The 15,486-nt window shown below is 36.7% G+C and overlaps 1 protein-coding gene across 5 annotated transcripts in view; it reads left to right on the forward strand.

The window, feature by feature from the left end:
* Positions 1 to 15,486, forward strand: part of CTNND2 (catenin delta 2) — a 924,458-nt gene that overhangs the window by 318,541 nt on the left and 590,431 nt on the right. The gene's annotated exons all lie outside the window — the stretch shown is intronic.

The raw sequence follows: 15,486 nt of genomic DNA on the forward strand, positions 1-15,486 counted from the left end.
ATTGATGAGATTATTTAGACAAAGTCTAAGAAAATAGAAATTTTTAAAAATCCTGATAAAAATAGTAGCTTAAGAGAATAGGAGACATCTATAGAAAATAAGGGCAGCCAGAGAGGTGGGAAGGAAAAGGAGAGGGGTGTATTGAAAACCACAAAAAGAATTTGATTCAGGAAGAAGGGGAGAAGCCAACAAAGTAAAATGCTAACAATGGGTAAATTAAAATACAGCATACGGTTAAGAGATCCTGTATCAGTATTCCACTGGTATGAATATTTAGCTATTTAGATTTCCAAATGCTATTTAGAAGCATTGAGTGGGAAGGGATAAATATTGGCCTTTTGTCACTCAAACATTTCTGTTCTAAATAGAATTATTACTCTAAATCTCATTCTGTAGTTCAAGTTAGTTTTATAAAAGACATATGAGAGAGAGAATGTGAGAAATAGAGTAAGCACAATTCATGGGGAAAATATCATGGAAATTTTGCATTGGAAGTACCGCAAAAGTAATTTAACCTCATCTTTTGCATTTTATCAGATGCCTTAGTGAATTTGCTCTATGCATATACACCTTCTCATATTGACTCAAAGAGTATTTTTTGAGGTCATATATTAAGTCACCCATCCGTTCATCCATTCATCATTTATTGAATGTACTATATGTTAGGTGAGAGGAAGGTGATACTGGAAAGTCATGGCCCCTGCAATCAAGATATTGTATGTTTTAAGAGAGAAGACAAGCATGTAATTAAGTGGATTCAATAAAGCATTGCTGTGCTATGGGAGTAGTGGTGAGTCCGAGAATGTACTAGTACAGAAGAGATGCTAATTAAATAAATCGGTGTTGAGATACAACACCATGAAACTGAAAGGCAAAAAGCATTTTTCCTAAACTTCAGCAACAGGGGAAGAGTAGGGAGGAGGAAATGGATATTTGGAGCAATGAGCACAAAGCCAGCACATGCAAAGTCCTTTGAGGAAATGCAAGTCATTGATCTTGGCAGAGCCTAGTGTTTTTGTACTTCTTTCACCCTTTGAACAGTGGAAGGCTGCCTTCTCCACTGTGGTGTAAACATAGGCAAGGACGTGGAGCATAAGTTCTCACTATCATCATTACCCTCATTGGGTATATCTGAGTTTCACAATGGCTCTCTTAAAGTTAATGATCATTATTAGAAAGAAATACTTCAGTTGTAGTTTGAACTTGAACAGTACAGTGAATATAATTTTTCCAATGATTGGACATAAGAATTCCAATATTTCTAGGAAGGCAAGGAAAGCTAAAAAGAAACAGCATAAAATGGTAAGCTGTAGTCATTCCTCATTAAGGAAGTTTGTGCTTTTATTTTGGCGTATTGTTACTGATTCTATAGCCTCCATTAAAACAGTGAGAACAAATAATTCTACATTTTTGAGGCAATGGAGTTGTGAAGAGTTAGAGCTAGTCTCTGAGCTCTATTCCCATCTAATCTTTGAGGAAGCTACTTAACGTTTTTAAGGTTGAGATGTCTCAGACAATAAAATGCCTTATTGGATCAATGTGAGGAATGAATAATTAATGCATGTAAAGCACTTAACAGAGTATGATACATGCTAAGTAAATACTTAAAATATTGAGTGCTGTTTTTATGTGTTACTATCATAAATAGAATGGTTACTCCCAAGCAGATATAGGCATAAAAATCACTAGTAGAAACTTTTCAAAATGTACATGTTAGGGCTTATTACGTATGAATTTTTATTCTGTAGCCTGAGTTATATACCAGGCATTTATAAAGTTCTAGGGGTCCCTGAGTGGCTCAGTTGGTAGATTAAGTGTCTGACTCTTGATTTCAGCTCAGGTTATGAGCTGGAGCCCCGTGTTGGGCTCTATGCTGAGTGTGGAACCTGCTTAAGATTCTCTCTCTCCCTCTCCCTCTGTCATCCCTTTCCCTCCCCCTGACACCCCTCCTCACCGCCCCCCACCCCCGGTCATGGGCACATGTTCACTCTCTCTTAAAAAAAAAAGGGGGCTGGATATTATCATGGTATAGTTAAGAGTCACCAAAATAATAGTATCACTAATTTTTTTTTTATGAAACATAGTAGATTTTTACATTGTTTTAGCTACCAAGAACTATGGCCTTCTTTATTTCATGGAGCCCTGTCATTTAGATGAATTAAGTAAACTGCAGAAATATGCTTTACTTGGATAGCAAAGCATTTGGTGAAATAAAATGCCAGAACAAAGCAGACAGAATTCTATAGATTGAAAGAGTTGGTCAGAAAGAGGTGTTTCTTTATGTTTTTATTTTATTGAAACCATTCTGGAAAGGTACCTGTGATTCTGCTTCAGGGTGCTGATTCCTGTCATCTGCTGTCTTGCTAGGTGACCCAGAATGACACTGTGGTTGTTTAAAAACATTAGTCTGTCAGTTTTGTAAACTTCCGTGGACAGCTCTTTGCCATAGTTTTTGACTCATCAGTGAGGTCTATACAGCTTTACAGTTGACATTGATTTGTTCCATTCCATCCTGACATCATTGCTTTGTTCTTTCCAGATTTGTTGGACACTTTGCTATAGGCTTCCTATCATTACCCTGTCATTTGTGCCACCTTCCCTTCTATTTGGCTTCAGAAAGTGTTGCAGTGGGATGATATTAACATTGCCAGGAGTTTGTGGCTATGAAATCAACTCATTCATGTGAAATGGGAATTAAAAGTGATGTGGGGAAAAAAGGTCACCTAAGATTATCTGATGATACAAATTCTTGATGCATGCAGAGATAGGGGACAGTGGGAAGTGAAAACTCATCTACACATTAGAAAACTGGTCTTTTATCCTTCTTGAAAAAGAACTCCAGGCATGCCTGGGTGGCTCAGTGGTTAAGTGTCTGCCTTTGGCTCAGGGGTGATCCTGGAATCCCTGGATCAAGTCCCACATTGGGCTCCCTGAATGGAGCCTGCTTCTCCCTCTGCCTGTGTCCCTGCCTCTCTCTCTGTGTCTCTCATGAATAAATAAATAAAACCTTTAAAAAAAAAAAAAAAGAAAAAGAACTCCAGCCAGAGGACAGAGAAATACAGTCCTGGAAATTATTGTATCCTAGAGACCGAAGAGAGATAGCAGTGATCTTCCATTTCCTCAGTTTAGATAGAACGAGTATGATTGTGTTGGCATTGGTGCCTCTGAGAACCCAGTGCAGGATATGGTTATGCTTAGGGGAAAGTAGGAGGACCAACCTGTACAACTTATAATACTCTTGCTCAGGGCCTTCCACAGATGGTAGGTACAAAGGCCAGGGGCATTTTAGGCTCCCTCTTACTCTTGTTTGAACTCCTTTGCTCTGAGGTTTCTAATTTCTTTTAGAAAAGAACTGACACCTGAGTAAAGAAGGTAACTTTAATTTTTGTGTTAATATCTGCTCCCTTGCCAAAATGGCAATGAGACTTTTTTAAAGGGATAACCCTATAGACCTAGAGAATGGGTAATTAAAGCATTGTATTTCAGCATGTTGGAGTGGCCATCAACTCAGAATTACTTCATGTACCGTTGAAGAAGGCAACAGTACTTCTGATTAAACTATAACATACTATCAAATGTAAGTCATCCCTATTTAAGAGAGTAAACCTAGAGGCATTAAAGTGTGAAAAATCTTAGAACTCATCAGTCTTAGAACTGACAAAATATGGTACATGGACAAAGTGATAAATAACTTATATATAAGAAGATGAGTTCTAAGCAGCAGGAGAAGAAAAAAAGTATAAGCTAATTTATAAGTAAAGTCTTGCAAAGGTTTGTAGGAGTGGGAACATGGGGCATCAAATATAGCTATACGAACAGGAGATTGTTTGTGAATTTGTTTAATATCAGTTGACATCAGTACCCCTGACCCTACCATACACAGCTAGACAGATTGCTTCCCCCAACACTGGCAAAGACTAGAGGTAAATTACCTAGAGTTGATGAAGTTAGAGTCCTCTAACTCAGGGGCACAAGGAAGGGTATTAAAGTCGGTATTAAAAGTTACTTATTAATTTTGAGCCCTTCCACTTCACCTTGCCCCCAGCCTCCATGCCTACACAGTTTTCAGAACAGAGGTAGCCATGTGTTCATTTTTAGAGCTGGAGCTTGAGAGAGCCTTCTTTGGACGTTCTGCATGGACACCCCCACTGATTCTCCTGGAAGGGCAAAGCTAACCAGCTGTACTCACCAAGAGCCTGATCAGCTCTCTGAATTCCCACTCAAATAGAAGAAGCCTGCTGGAGAACTTGATATGTTTAAAAGCCTATAACATGAATGACAGACTGTAAAGCAAACTGAAAATCATTTTAAAATAGGAACTATGCAAAGAGAAGAAAACATAACACATCATGGAGAGAGAAAAAGATGATTTCATATAAAATAATACTGGATTATAATTAATAGGAATACTCAGAGAACAAAAAAAGTAGGTCTTGGGAATTTAAAGTATAATAACATCAATGTACAAACCACTTTTTAGATACCTATATGATTAAATTGAGGAATCTTTCCAGAAAGTAAAAGTAAAACATAAAGAAAATGGGAAACTAGAAGAGAAATAGATTTAAAGAAGAAACCTAGACAACTGATACAGATTTTAACATCTGAAAAGTTTAAAAAAAAAAACCAGCAACAAGAAAAATCTTTTAAAAAGGGAGAAAAGCATGAAAAATTTTTCAATAGAATTATAGAATTGCCTAGAACTGAACAATGTAAGTTCCTGGATTGAAAGGTCCCACTAAAGGTCCTGAAAATGTCTAAAAATAGACTTATATCAAGACCATATCAATAGAATTTTAGAATGCTAGGGACCAAGAAAGGATACATTTTTTCTGGGAAGAAGTGAAAGCAGATTTCACACACAAAAAATAATAAAAATTCAGAATGTTTCACACTTTTCAACAGCAACACTGGAAGGCAGGAGATAATGATGCACTAGCTCAAAACTCTAAGGGAAAATTATTTCCAACCTAGAATTCTCTACTTCTATAACAGCCTTAGAACTAAGTTTAAGAGTAGAATAAAAACCTATCAGATATCCAAGGTCTCAAGAAAAAGCCTCCCACTCTCTCTTTCTCTGGGAAGGCATTTTTTACCAGAAAGGAAATAAAGTAGGAAAATGAAGAAAGCAGTAGGTCTAGAAAGAGGGAACCCACCATTAGAGAAGGACAAAGGAAATCCCCATCATGGAGATGAAGAGTGGGTCCCAGGGAGAGCTGTGTAAACAGGCCAGATTGGAGCAGGTTGGAAGGCACCAGAAGAGATTTCTTCAATGGACTGAATTGTTATAATCTTTCCTGTGTTTGGTTTATTGAAAGAAGTTTATATCAAGGGAATTTTTTGGTTGAATTCATGTTAAGTACATAGGCAGCCAAACAAACAAGAGTAACAGAAAAGACAAGCCGTTCATTTAGAGAAAACAAAATGTTGTATATTGATGTTAAAGAAGTCGTGGTCTGAAGCATGTACCTTGTGATATGGTTCTACTGAACGTGGAAGTTTAGCTGTATGGGGAACGAGGGGAAGATGGGAGAAGTGTCCATGCATGCTAGCAGATGGGGAAGTGGAGTGAAGCCCTCATCTTCCACTATGGGAAGTCAATTGATGTTGCCTCTAACTGAAAATTTAAGAAATAATAATATTAGAAAGTTAATGGAGATATGGATGTACAAATCAGAAAAAGGAGTTAAAAGTGCTTGCCTCTGAAGAAGAGAAAATGAGAAGGTAGGATTGCTGCTGTTTTTCAAATAAACTTGACAAGTATTTTGCCTATTTCAGTCTGTATATGTACAGATTGATTTAAAAACAGCAATGACAATTATTTTCACTTATCCAGCTAGGAATATAGATGGCAATTAGATTCTCTTTCTTTTAAATTTTTTTTAAATTTTTATTTATTTGTGATAGTCACAGAGAGAGAGAGAGAGGCAGAGACACAGGCAGAGGGAGAAGCAGGCTCCATGCACCGGGAGCCCGACGTGGGATTCAATCCTGGGTCTCCAGGATCGCGCCCTGGGCCAAAGGCAGGCGCTAAACCGCTGCGCCACCCAGGGATCCCCTAGATTCTCTTTCTATATATAATTTTTAATTTATGCATTATATAAAGCATAAATATATATTGTATATGTAATTATATATAACATTTATTATATATAAACATGTATAATTATATAGAATACATAAAGAAATATATATTTTTATATATGATTTTATAATTTTATAAAATCAGAGAGGCACTTATAAAATCAGAGAGGAACTGATAAGGAAAAAAAAGCAAAGGAAAGAAAATTTAAACTGAAGAAGCATCATCTAGATAAAACCTTTAACAGCTCTTTCAAGTAAGGATTGCACATTTTTATTACAATTGATGAGCCTACTGAATTCTAAAAATAACACAATGGTGAAGATATTTCATAGAACTGCTGATTTTTTTTGAAGTTCTATGGAGGTTTTCTCACATTTACTTGGGATCATGAAATACCTTCTTTGAAAAAAATTATTTTGTGATAAACAGTTTGGCCATTTCATTCCGGGAAGCTTGATACCAGGATCTTGGGTCATTTATTCATCAACATTTACCTAGTTCCAATTATATATCAGGTATTTTGCTCATAGATAAAATTATGACCTAGGACCTAGTCCCTTCCTTAAGGAATTCACAGTCTAGGAGGAACACAAATCCTTGAAGAGCTAATTGTAATAAAATACATAAAGTACGAAAACAAAAGAAAACAAAAGTAGAAACTGATTTTCACTGGATCGCAAGTAATAGCATTGTACATACTTGAGAAATGCAGATTAGAGCAACTGGCCACTAATGAAAGGTAGACCTTTTGCTCATTAGTAGGCTTTCCATTCTCATCTAGGTCGACCTAGCAGGCCTTCTTTGAAGCTTCCTTTAGAAAAACTCTGGAGCTTTCACTACCATGGTCAAACCTTTCAAATCCCATCACGTTTCTTCTACTCGCCTTCATGCCTACCACCATTCTGTTGCATACACATGACTCACATGATGAGTTTGCATACACAGGACCGCTATTGTGTGTCTGGGTGGGTGCTGGTCCTCACTATTTTTTACTTCAACAGGAGAGGAGGTTGACCAAGAATTCTCGATGCCTGAGCATGTGTGGTCTACACAGTCTCAGGATATGTTCTGGGTCCATGTTCCCACTTCTTGTGGCTGGCATGGTAAATTTGAATCTTAAGTCATTGGATTATAGCAATCAGGTTTCCTCTGTAGAAAATGTCTTCCACTGCCTAGAAGCTCATCCATCTTCTCTATTCTCCACATCTGTCCCATCTCTTTTCCATCTTCCAGTATTAGTAAAATTAAGGCAAACTCATGTTTACTGAATTCACTATTCAGTCTAAATTTTTCCACTTCCTTAAACCCAGCTTGTATAGTCTCAACTGATGCTATGGCACGATGTTAAGTAAATTATTTATTGATGAAATTAATGAAACTATGAGTATGTGTTTTCTGATTTCAGTTTTTACACTAACTTAGCTAAGACCCCTCAAGAGGCTTTATATACCTTTATCCTTTTTTTTTATAATTTTTATTTATTTATGACAGTCATCAGAGAGAGAGAGACAGGCAGAGACATAGGCAGAGGGAGAAGCAGGCTCCATGCACCGGAAGCCTGATGTGGGATTCGATCCTGGGTCTCCAGGATCATGCCCTGGGCCAAAGGCAGGCGCCAAACCGCTGTGCTACCCAGGGATCCCTACCTTTATCCTTTTGAAAATACTTAATAAACTTCATTTAGTTAAGTTTAATTAATTATTAATTATTAATTTAGGCTTATTAGGAAAAAGTTATAAAAGTATATGTTAATTTTTCTTACAATCCTAATATATTATGTGACTCAACCATGTGCTATTCTAGGAGTTAATATCCTTTAGATCTGGCTCTTAGTAAATTTTATTGAACTTTGGTATCATATATCTGCTACTTTTATAAAACTTTATCCCTAAAACAAGATAATTTACACATAATGGGAAGGTAATAGGTTTTCTAACACTGCTTTTTCTTTAAACTTCTGTTACCAAAAGAGGTCTCCTTTAATCCATACCCTATTGTTAATTCCCATGAAATCCCAATTTCTCTGGACAGTTTCTGAATACCATTTTTGGGTACAATTTTATTTAAGCATAATTGATATAAAAAGGTGCCTGTATTTAACATACATAATTTGATGAGTTTGAACATATGCATACACCCACGGTACTATCACCAAATTGAAGGTGATAAACATATCCATCACTTCCAAAAGTTTGTGTCCCTTTTACTTATTTATTCATTTTTTTTTTAGTGATAAGAACACTTACCATGAAATATACCATCTTAACAAATTTTTAGGTGCCCAACACTGAATTGTTAACTTTAGGCACCATGTTGCGTAGCAGACTGCTGGAACTTGTTCATATTGTATAACTGAAACACTATACCCATTGAACAATAGTTTTGTAATTGTACTTGATTGTTTATGATAGTGACAAGATTGTGTTCATTTTGAATGAACATGAACCTTTCTTAAATCGCCTCTGGTCTGCTGCTAAGTGTCAGTGTTGTTCTGGGTGTGGTGAAAGCACGGACTCTGGAAGACTAGAAAGCCATAAAAATGTGGATATAAAATAATGAAAATGTATGTCCTGGGTTTGCTTCCTCATTAAGGAACCATTTGCTGTATATCTGTTAGGTATCATTTTTCTCTGTTTCTTTTCTAAGGAATGTACCCCAGGTGGTGTGGACATGTGCATTTTTTATTTGTTTCATTCAGTTTTCCCTTGGCTTATCTGCATTGTCTGTTGCTCCTTCTCTGATCTGGAATGCCTTTCTCTGTCTTTTTTTTTTCTCTCTCTAGCCTCTTAACTATCTATAATAAAGTGCTAAATTATAATACATGACATTCAATGCTAAAAACAAAACAAAACAAAAAAACAAAAAACACCAAACCACCTAGTATCTCCTTAGCTGGTTTATCTTCACTTCTGCATTCATCTGGTGTTTTGGTTAATCTAGCAATCAAGGACTTCATCTGCTTTCTGTTCAAGAGTTTCAAATGCTTGGCTCATGTTTTTGAAACTGGGAAACATAATAGTAGGAGACTGGTACAACAATTTTTCAGGGCTTGGAATGTTTGCAAATAAGTTTAGTTCTGGTGTGGCACAGTCAGAGACATTGAACAACAACTCCCTATTTCACCTTACTTCCTAGCCTCTGGCAACAACCACCATTCTGTTTTCTTCTTGTATAAGTTTGACTCTTGCACACACCTCATATAAATGGAGCCACGTGCTTTATGTTTATAACTGACTTCTTTGGCTTAGTAACTGACTTCTTGAACTTAGTATAATGTCTTCCATATCCATCCATGTTGTTGCAAATGGTGTAAATTTCTTCTTTTGTATCTACCATATTTTCTTTGTCTAGCTGTCTGTTGTACATTTAAGTGGTTTGCATGTGTTAGCAGTGAATAGTGCTGCAAAAACGGCGCATGGGTGACTCAGTTGGTTAAGTTTTCAACTCTTAATTTTCAGGTCATGGTCTCAGGGTTGTGGGATCGATTCCTGCATCAGGCTCCATCCTGGGTGTGGAGTCTGTTTGGGGTTCTCTCTCTCTCTCTCTCTCTGTACCCCCGCCACCTCTTCCTTTAAAAAAAAAAAAAAGATAGTGCTGCAATCAATGTAAGAGTGCAAATATCTCTTCTGGATCCTGATTTTAGTTCATTTGGATATATACCCACGAATGGGATTGCAAGATCATATGGTAGTTCTATTTTTAATAGTTTAAGGAACCTCCATACTGTTTGACATAGTGGCTGCACTATACATTCATACCAACAGCACATAAGCATTTGATTTCTCTATATCCTTGCCAATACTTGTTATCTTTTATTTTCTTAATAAAAGAAAACTTCACATCTGCCATTCTAACAGGTATGAAGTGATACCTCATTTTGGTTTTGATTTGTACTTCCTTGGTTAGTGATATTATGCACCTTTTTATATACTTGTTGGCCATTTGTATGTCTTGCTTGGAGAAATGTCAATTCAAGTACTTTGCCTTTTTTTTCTTTTTTTTTTCTTTTTATTTATTTATTCATGAGACATGAGAGGGAGAGAGAGAGAGAGAGAGAGGCAGAAGGAGAAGCAGGCTTCATGCAGGGAGCCCGACATGGGACTCGATCCCAGGTCTCCAAGATCAGGCCCTGGGCTGAAGGTGGCGTTAAACCACTGAGCCACTGGGGCTGCCCCTGCCATTTGTTTCCTACTGAGTTATATGCACTCCTTATGTATTTTGGAAATTAACCCTTTTAAATATTTTCTCCCATTCTGTTGGTTACCTTTCCATTCTGTTGACTGTTTTCTCTGCTAAAAGGAAAGGAAGCTTTTTACTTTGATGTAGTTCTGCTTGTCTGTTTTTGCTTTTGTTTGCTACTTTTGGTGTCATCACAGTTTAGAGCCTGATTTACATCACTACTTCTGCAGTGAAACTGCCCAGGAGAAGGCCATGCTAATGGTCTTTGTCCCACCATTATTCTTCTATTTATTTATTTATTTTGGCTTCTTTTGTTCTGTCTACACTCCATATCCAAGACCTTCAAAGATCTTTCTTCACTCTTATTTTTTTATTTTAAAAGATTTATTTGTTTATTTGAGAAAGAGAGAACACATGCGGAGAGGCAGAAGGAGAGGGAGAGAGTGTCAAGGAGAATCCATACTGAGTATGGAGCCTGATGTGGGACTCAGTCTCATGACCCCAAGATCATGACCAGAGCTGAAACCAAGAGTTAGATTCCTAACCAACTGTGCCACCCAGGTGCCTCTTTCTTCACTCTTCTTATCTTTCCTTAACCTTACCTTCGCTGAATTGATTTAATACCACAAATTCACTTTCAACAAGTATTACAAATTTTGCTAAATATATCCACATGCTTTTATTTTTCCAATTGATTTCTTGTGTACCCACCTGGCCTTACTCTCAATATTTTTCTCATAAATGCTCTTCTACCTCAAAGTCTCTAAGAAACCAAGAGAGAATTATTCAATCCTGAGAGGTCTGTCATCCTAATGGCAAACTGAGTTAGAACTGGAGAATATCATCTTTCCAACCACACCACAGTTTAAGTATCCCCCATGGAGTGGAAGTTCATTCATTATTGTGATGAATGCCCTAGATGATACCATGGATGCCATTAGGCCATAGGAGTCTCTGAGTTTGACAACAGTTGCAGCTCTTCTAGTTCCCAATTCTAATATCAGTTTCCAATTCCAGGCATAAAATCCACACTAGACCCAACTAATGTCCTGAGAGTTCCCAACCCCAGTGATATGCTGTGGTGAGAACAGCCCTCCTGAGAAATGACTGTAATGTGAGCAAAAGGCAGAGGACATTTCAGAACTTGGTCTCTAGAGTTCAAAGAAATAAAAAAAATATTTAAATAATGATTCTTAATATGAATATGAATGAAATTCATAGTTTATAGTTGTATCACATGACCTCTATATTAATGGACGGCTATGGCCTCAAACAAAATAATTGAAAATACAGGAAAGATTTACTCCATCTAATATTAATTAGCTTCTTCAGTGTTACCCTTTCTCTATGTCCAGATCTTTTGAATGTCATCCTTTTTCTCATTCTCTTTGCTGCTTTTGAAGGAAGAATTTCTTCTTGGCCAAGGCTAAGCTTTTTACCTTAATTAACATTTTTTTAAACTAAGAAAAACAACAACAGCAACAAAAGAACCTAGGAGACAGCAGTGTTATGATGTATACACAAGGTAATACATGTAAAGCACTTAGCTCCCTGCAGACACATATATTTAACAGATATTTATTGAACACCTACTATGTACTAGGACTGCTGTAGACACTAGATACATTGGCGATACAGCAGGAAAAATTTCTGCCTTATATACGGTCCTAGAAATTAGGCACTCAATAGTAAGTGCTCAATAAAAAAAAGTTTCCAATTTTATTTTTGTTTTGTATTGTTATATTAATAAAGCAGGATTTTAGATGAAGACGAGAAACTTCCTTGCTCCTTGAGGACCTTGACATTTACTATGTATTCCTTAGCACAGCACAGGGGAAGATTCACTTAATTACTTTCTTGGTTCATATACAGGATGACAAAGCAAACATATATTGAATGGACATTTTAAAAAGTCAACATATTGATACCCATTTCCTTAATAAAGAAATGTCAGTTCAGTTTAAAAGTCATCATGTGAATAAAACAGACGAGTAACCCAGAAGTAGCTCTTTGTGAACAGTGAACAAACAACATAGAAGAAAACATGTAAAAGCAAAAGTATTTGCCTGGTTAGTAGTAGTTCATTTAATATGAGTTTTTAAATATGGCAGAAAATATGCTTTTACAAATCAGTCACAGAGGAAAATTGTTAATTCTTAAAAACCTTCCCATTTTCAGCTAAGATAGAGTAACAGAGACTGGCATTACCTTCCCATCTGAAACAACAAACACACAGACAATATGAAGCTTTTGAGAGTCTGAACTTTAAGCAGTGAACAAAGGTGGTTCCTAAGAGACACAAAGGGCAAAGAAGATGAGCCTCTAATTTCCTCAGTTACAACAGCATAGAAAAGGGACCTGCAGAGTCCAGGGGACCCCTGAATTGGGGAGACAGTCCAGGAAGAATTTGTGGGGCAAAATAGAAGGTCAATCACTACTCAGAAGGAGAAACCCTCAAGATCTATAGAGGGTCCTCTTCTGCTACTGAGTTCAGACCTGAGCAGCCTGTTTATATAAGGAAACCATCAGGGGGCAGGGAAAGAACCATCTGAAAGGATGGGAGGAAATAGTACCTGGTGCTCAACCAGGGCTAGGAATATGTGCCGACACCTACCAGCCAAACTGGGAAACTCATAATCCATTGGATGTTGAGTACTTAAAAGAATCCATTTAGGTAAAGTAGAGTAATTAGCCCTGGACTAAATGCTCTTCTGTCTTCTCTAACAAATCTGAAATGCAAGACTCAAGTATATTAAATTGCATCCGGGTAACTGTGTCCCAGAACAGAGCTTAAAGTATCTATAGGAATATATGCCCAGAGCACAAGAAGGTAAAATTCAAAATGTTAAAAAAAAAAATTTTGTGTTCAACCAAAGATCATCATACATGAAGATGAGCAGAAATAGGGCCTGCAATGAAAAGAAAAATCAGTCAATTGAAACATATGCGAGAATTAGCTAATCATGGCAACAGTTTCTATATGTGTATTCCCCATGTTCTTTTTTTTTATTCCCCATGTTCATAAAGTTAGAGACATGGAAGATATTAAAGAGACCCAAGTGAAACTTCTATGGGTGTTTAATTCATCAATGTCTGAGATAAAAATATACTCAGCAAGGTTATGGATAGATTAGACATTACAGAGGAAAAGAATGATTACACCAATGGACACTATTCAAATGAAACAATGAGTGAGAAAAAGGTTTTTAAAAAGAAAAAAGAATCTATGAAGTGTGGGGCAGTTCCAAGTGGCCTAATATACATGTAATTGTAATCACTGAAGGAAGGATGTTAGTGGGGAAAGAGGAAAAAATTGTATTTTCCAGATTTAATGGAAACTAAATCCATAGACCAAGAAGCCTACTAAACCCCAAGTGTAAGAAACATTGAACCCCAAGTGTAAGAAACATGAGGAGAACTATAGCAAGGAATGTTATAATCAAGCTGTTCAGCGCCAGAGATAAAGAGAAAATCTTAAAAGGAGGCAGAGAAAAAAGACACTGTATAGACAAAGAAACAAATACATGAACACCATAGCTTTTTGTCAGAAACAATGCAAACGAGAGGACAAAATGTCTTTTGAAAATAAGGGCAAAATAGTGTTGTTAGTCTGTAAAGCTGAGAGAATTCATCACCAAAAAACGTTAAAGGAAGTCTCTCAGACAGAAGAATGATGCCAGATGGAAATACAGATGCACACAAAGTGATACGCAGCACTGGAAATTGTGACTCTATGTTTGGAAGGCAACCACATGAGAAAGTGTCTCCTGTCACCAGGCTCCATGACTCTGATATGGAGGAAACATACAGGTGAGGCCATGACCGTAAGCAAGCACACCCATGGGCAGTGTCTGTCCTAGCAGAAGCCTAAGGTTTGTGAATCCTGATTCAGTCTGTGCCTTATCTCATCGTATTGGGCTACTTAGAATGGGCGCAAATATGCAACTAATTAAAAATACTTCAGGTACTTACACGCAACGAATTTCCATCTACCTATGGGGAATTCCATATGATCTTTAAATATGTTTTTAAGGTGATACCAATACAGAGGTATAGCTTGGTTTTTCTGTTACACAGATTTGAGATAAAATATAAAGCCTGGAAATGAAAATCTTCTAGAACTTGCATATTTTTTGTGGAAAGGAACTGCCAAAAACAACAATAACAACAACAGCAACAACCAAAAAACAGTAGAACATGCTGGGAGAAGAAGTGATTAGGTGCACAAAATGCATTTGGGCAGAGGTCTTGGTATTTGTTCCTTACAAATAATCTTTGCTTCCCTTCAGAATATGTAAGAATAAAGATGTGAGCTCCCACAACATGCTTCCTGAGTTTTAGAACTCGAAAGGAAAAAGTTGAGCTTTCATTTGTAAAGTATTTCTTTTTTTGAAAAACATTTCCTTTATTTATTTGAGAGACAGAGAGAGAAAAAGAGAGAGAGAGTTCTTGTGTAGGAGCTGGGGTAGGAGTAGAGGGAGAGAACTCCACCCCAGGACCCCAGGATCATGGCCTGAGCCAAAGGCAGACATTTAACTGACTGAGCCACCCAGGCACCCCTTGTAAAATGTTTCTTACTTAGTTCCCCCAAAATAATGTTAACAGAAAAGAAATCTGCTCTTATGGAAAAGAGCAAGGAAATGTTTAATATATGTGGATGACACACCAGATTCTACTTTTTAAAGGTATCACTCAAGAGTGTCTCAGGCTAGCAAATAAAATAAACTCATCTTTTCTGGGAAGACAGATCTCTGCAATGTTGGGAGTTTTAATTCTCCAACACTGACCTGTATTTTCAGTATTTTCCACCATTTTTGTTTTCCCATACCCAAAATGTAAGTGTGCCGTTAATTCATTTTTTAAAGAGATTAAATGTGACAGTGTAACAACTTCTGGAAACTTAGTTAAAATACATGCTTTGCTATAATTATGTTTATTAAAAAATTAAGTGCATGAGAAAATAAAATACAAAGATTAAAATATGGTACAAAAATCATAAAATTGGAACAGCTAAGATGCTTGACATACTGATTGAATTATTTTTTATTAAATTGATCCTTAATAGTGGATTTCAGGCAGATTTGTAGAAGCATTCTTCATGGCATTAATTGTTTTTTTTTACGGCCATACAGCAAATATCTCGAAGCATATTCACATAATTAGGCTATAAAGGATCAGTATCATTCGCATTCTGTTGGAATTTCGAGCCTACAGAAGTGTAA

This window comes from Canis lupus, chromosome 34 (assembly GCF_003254725.2).
Source record: "Canis lupus dingo isolate Sandy chromosome 34, ASM325472v2, whole genome shotgun sequence".
Lineage (NCBI taxonomy): Eukaryota > Metazoa > Chordata > Mammalia > Carnivora > Canidae > Canis > Canis lupus.